Here is a 6,101-nt window from a genome sequence, read left to right on the forward strand (position 1 = left end):
TGCCAAAAAGCTTCCGTAAAGCCGTCCGGACCTGGAGCCTTGTCCCCATTCATGTCCCTTAGAGCCGAATGGACCTCCTCTTCCATGAATGGCAGCTCCAAGATGTCCGCCTCTTGTTGGCTAATTTGATTCAGATTAACACCCCCTATATCTGCTTTCCACTCCGAGTCTTCCGTTAATAGCCGATGGAAGGCGTTTACAATTCCGGTCCTAACTGTATGCTCCTCTGACAGCCAAACCCCACTGATTTTTACTCTTTCCATGGTATGCCTTCTTCGGTGTGCATTTTCCATTCGATGAAAATACCCTGTATTTTTATCCCCTTCTCTTAGCCACAACTTCCTTGATAGTTGTCGCCAGTGAATCTCATCCAGCTTGACCCATTTAGCATAGCCTTCTTTCGCTTCTTTCTTTCTGGCAAATTCCTCCTATGACAGCCTCCTCTCACTTTCCACTTGGTCCCAATAATCCACTTGCTATAAGGCAGCCAATTTGTTACTCTCCAAGTTCCCAAACACCTCCCTGTTCCAAATTTTTAAGTTTTGTTTCATCCCCTTCAGCTTTGTTGCCAACTTATAGCTAGCCCTACCACTGACCACCATCCCCTGCCACCAACTCCTCAAGAGGTCTTTAAATCCTTCCACTCTCAGCCACATGTTCTCGAACTTAAAAGGTGAAGGGCCTCTTCTTTTGCCACTCCCCTTGATTGTGATTGGGAAATGATCTGAAATAGGCCGATATAATCTCTTCTGAGTCACATTGCTGAACTGATCAAGCCATCTGGGAGAAACCAAAAATCTATCAAGCCTGGCCCAGGCTTGATTATAGAGCCCCCCACTCCACGTGAAAGAGCCCCCTTGAAGGGGAAGGTCAATAAGCTCCAGGTCATCCATAACCTGAGCAAACCTCCTCATAGCTGGGGTCACCCTCCCTTGCCTGCTCCTTTCCCCTTGAGCGAGAATAACATTAAAATCACCCCTACACACCATGGGTCACCCCAAAGGCCTCTGACTGCTCCAAGATCATCCCAAAGACACTCTCTATCATTTTTATTAAAGGGGCCACATACACCCGTGAACACCCAGACTGTCCCATTTTCCACAGTTCTAAATTTGCAAGAAATTGAGAATTGGCCCTCCTCCCACTCCAGCAATTCCAAGGACCTTTTATCCCAACAAACCAACACACCTCCAGCTGCTCCAGCAGCTTCAATAGTTCTCCATTCTAAGAATCTCCCCACCCCTAAACTCTTTACCACCCCGTCAGTCATTAATTGGATTTTTGTCCCCTGGATACACATCAAATCCACCTTTTGTTTTCTAACTACAGATTTAATAATCCTTCTTTTATTGACGTCATTTGCACCCCTCACATTCCAACTCATCAGCTTAAGGTTCATTAACCCAACAGTAATTGGCCCCCTCTGCTTTTCAAAAGGTTGTTCTTCTTTTCCTTCCCCTTGTATTTGACTGAGCATTCCAACCTTTTGAGCTCCTTCTCAAATTTTGTTTTCTCCAGTAACCCTTTGCTATGTATCCTTTCCCGTCTTTTCCTAATTTTGGACAAGAAATCCAGAATCTCCCTCTCCAGACCTTCTATTGAAAATCCTAACAACTTGCTAAACTTAGCCAAGCTGTTTTCCTCCCAATCAGACTCCTTCTCGCTCTTTTGAACTTGGGGCCCAGACATGGCTGGATTCCAATCCGGGTTTTGAACCTCTAAAACATCACAATCAATCGCAACCAGGTCCCAACAACCCTCTCTTCTCGCTATATCCCCCCCTGTCATTGCACCTCTACCATATTTTCTCTTTGGCGGCTCACCCTTAAATCCCCAGAGTGGTCGCAAGACTCCCTAGAAAAAGAAGAAAGAGAGGATTCCCCAACCCTTAGATTAGAATAGGACCCGTACCTGAAGGCTTCATCCACGATCTCTCTCTCAGCCATGGAACACTGAGGAACCGACATCTGCTTACCCCTAGTCTCCTTCTCCCGACACTTAATGAACTCCATTTCCATCTTTAGGCCCAAGTCATCTTCAGAGCCTATGCCCATGTATTTAAACTGCCTTTGGCCCAGATGACCCCTAACCGCAATAGCAGGCCCATGGGATAGGAGCTCCATCCCTTCGGGGGCCCGTCCCTCAGCCGGCCCGCACACTACCCCATCTGCATCCCATACATCCCCTTTTAAAAGACTTGGGCCTTACGTATCTGGCCCAAAGTCCCGCTTCAGGCCCACGATGCCAAACCCCGATCCGGACGAACATGACCCATCGCCCAGGGGTCCATAACTCTGTCGGCCCACCCGCCCGTTATGGGTCCAATTTTCAATCACATCCCCCCCCCCCTGTTCTTTCCTTATTGCCGGCAGAATCTCCCACCACAAAGAGACGATGTATATCTCCCCCTCCACCCCAATCTCCAATGATCTCGGCAAGGCCCCTCCGTTCATTTTTACCTGAACCCTTGCCCATTCCAGTTCCTCTTTCCTTTCCGTTAGAGGGTCGATTCCTAAGAACCCGCCGCATTCTTCCCCCACTCTCCTCAGGACTGACGGAACCCATAGCGAGATTGGAAAACCCAGGATCCTCACCCAAGCCTCTTTCCTATCTCCATCCTCTGCAAAGCATCCAAAACTCGGGCTCCACAGCTCCAAGCCCAATTGGATCCCTCCCACTACTCTCACCCCCGCGGCAAGAACCCTCTTCGCTTCTTCCACCGTCTCAAATTCCAGCAAAGCACATCCCTTTCCCATTCTAGCCAGGCCTAATTTGCCTTTCAATCCCCACGCTCTTGCCGCTGACCACCCTAAACTCGCTAATTTCTCTTTTCGTGCTGATTTAGGGTTCCATTTAGCAATCAGACATTGCTTTAGTCTGCTTACATTGTTTCGTATCTCCTCCTCCTTTATCTCTATTCTTGCCCTTGAGATAAACCTGGACTCTGAGCCCCTGGCCACTTCCAAATACGACCTCCCTGAGTCCCCTATCCCCTTGATCAACTGCCTCTTCCTCGCGCCAAAACCCTACCCACAGTAGGGACTCCACCATAGAAACCCATCCTCCCTTTTCCCCTTTCCCTTTTGGTATACAGATACCAAATCTCATTTTCTCCAAGTCCGTCACCCCTAAGCGGATGAAGCTCCCGACCCTGTTAGCCTCTCTCACCAGGGAATAGAGCCGCCCTTTTTCTTTCCATTCCTTCTCCCATCTTTCATCTTTCCCATCCTTCGTGCACTGGATCAGTCCTTCTATGAGTAGCCCCACACTCGCCGGCCCCAGCCGGACCCAAGACACTACCCCTCCCTTGCTTTCCGAGATAATGGCATGTTTCTTACCATTTCTCTCCTCTGCTACTACTTCAAACATCTTCGATTCCACCACGAAGCTATTTCTCTTCCTCTTCCCTCGATTCTCCGCCCTGCTTTCCCCTTCTCCACCTTTGCTCGCAGGATCACCCTCGCTCTTTCTCATAATTTCATATGTTGCTCAGCTTTCTTTCCAATAATATGCAATCAATGAACCTTCATTTCTAATTCTTGTACCTTATTCAATTTTAGGGTTGTGTTTGGGATTGAAGTAGTCATCTTTTGTTGCGAGTGTTACTCTAAGACTATGTTTAGTTATTAGAAAATATTCTAAAAATAAAAAAGTAAGAAAAATAGTTTTCTTATATCTAATTTTATTATAAAAAACTTAATATATGATTAAAATTAATTATAAATTTTTGTATTTTAAAATTATTTAATTTGTATATAATAGAAGAAAGTAAGTGAAACAAGATTAAAAAAACATATACAAATAATTTATTAATTTTAAATATATATATTTTACGTTTTTATCAAGTATTATTGAAACTTAAAAAAACACCATTAATTCGATGAGCATGGTGAGGGACTTGCCATTTAGTTTACCCACTAGGCTTAAGATTAGTACTACAACAACTAATGTAATTTAAATTTTGATAAATAAATTTTGGAAAAACACAATTTATCATTAAATATTTAAAAAAAAATCATGAAAATTGAATTCCTAAATTCAAATTTAAATTCACATGAAACTAGTAAGTATTTGATGCAAATTTACTTAAAATATATTTTTCAACTCTAAATTTCTTCTTACTTTCATACTTTAATTGAATAACAAAAATATGATTTATTAGTTGCATTTGACTCGTTAAACTTAAGTTTTAGTGGCTAATGTTAATTTAGAACACACATTTAGTAATAAAGCGTGAGTGGAAGACAATATTAGACATATATAATGTATTGTCATTTTTCGATCTTCTTTCGGTTTTGAAAAGTTCAAGAGCTTGACTTGAAAAAAACTTTTATACGAAAAATAAAAAAATAGAGTTAGTTTGACATGTGATTTAAAAATGTATATTTTTAAAAACAAAATAACAATTGTTTAAATTTTTTTAATATTATTTGGAAGTTATTATTGGAAATAGTTTTTAAAAAATAAAATGAAGTAGAGAAAAAAAAAAAGTAAAATTGTTTTTACCTATTTTCAAACAACAAAAAGCCATGAAGAAAAAAAGAAAGTAAAACCATTGTTTAATAATTTAATAAAAAAATTATTAAACAAATCAAGCAAGATCGAGATGGTATTTGTTTTTTTGTTGAATAAAAAAAACTAAAATATTTAACTTTTTTTTATTCAACTGAAAGTAACTTGTTGATATTAATCAACATAAATAAAGTAAACTTTTTGGTTGAATAAAATATTTTGGTTTTTTTTTATATAGTAAAAAACAAACACCACCTTAAAGCATTAAATTCAATAACAAGTTTAATCATTTTTTAAAACAATTTGGGACTCAAATATTAATGTGATTAATACTACAAATTTATAACCAAAAATTAGTCTAAAAAAGGTTTATAGTTTCTTATTTAAAACTATTTATTTTTAATTTTTTTTTATTTTAGTAAGAATTGAATTAAATTAAATTAAATTAATATTATATAAATTGAATTTATAATCAAAATAGAAAATTTTATTTTTAAAAAACAACTACCATTTAATCATCCAAATGAATTTTTTGTTTTTTATAAAATGTTTTTAAAAATTGTTTGTCAAATATTATTATTATTATTTTATTATTTAACTTAAAAACAATTTTAAACATGAGTATCACAAAACACAGTCAATATGTCCATTGCTTATCATTTAAGTCTTTTAAGCCTTAAGTAAGAAGTTAATTTTTTAATAAAATATAATTCCTTTTAAAACTAAGGCTTTGACTCTAGCTTTAATTTTTAGTTGAAGCTGAAAATAAAAAGCTACCTGTAGACCCCATTTTGGGGTGTATTTTTGTGTAGATTATTTTGCCAGGTGAAAGGCTTTTGAATAGCCACGTGTTGCCCTAATATTGGTCATTGGAGAATCACAATAGTGGGTGAAAGAAGCAATGAGGGAAGGACATGTGTTGAGGGAATATGTTGAAATGGTTTTGAAAAGGGTGGAGAGTTGTTGCAAGCTGTTAAAAAAAATAAAAAATCAACTGAGATTCTTGGACAGAGAGGGGGAGCGTATTTTTGGTTGGGTGACAGAGGAGGAGAGGGGCATTTTGGTTGTTGTGACAGACAAAGAGGGGTGTTTTGGGGGTTGCTTGGGCAAGAGGAAATTGTTGAGGGTAATTCTTAAGGAGTTAGACAGAGATGGGGAGCGTGGTTGATGGCTTGGGGAGCAAGATATAAGAGGGTGAGCAGTCTGGGGAAGAAGGGAAGAGAGTTTTGACAGAGGAGTGTTGAGTTGAGCAAAAAAAGGGGTTTGTTAGGATTTTGATGCAAGCTTAGGAGAAGAAGCAGAGCAGCTTGAAGTCTAGTTAGTTCCGTGGAAGGGGAGTATTTTCAGGTATGTTTGCTAGATCACATTGATTGTCAGTTGATATTCTTTGGGTTGCTGTGACTATGTTATAATAAATCCAGACCTTGTTCTTTATGTGGAATTTGTTTAAGAGTGATATAGTTCATTTTAGCTTTCCTTTGGATGTATTAGACATATCTTTGATCTTATTTCCACCCGGTTTTTTCCCACCTATACATAAGCCCATCGACTTTAATATGAGAGAGGGCCCAATTCAATGTTTCTGTGGT

This window comes from Vitis vinifera, chromosome 4, assembly GCF_030704535.1.
Source record: "Vitis vinifera cultivar Pinot Noir 40024 chromosome 4, ASM3070453v1".
Taxonomy (NCBI): domain Eukaryota; kingdom Viridiplantae; phylum Streptophyta; class Magnoliopsida; order Vitales; family Vitaceae; genus Vitis; species Vitis vinifera.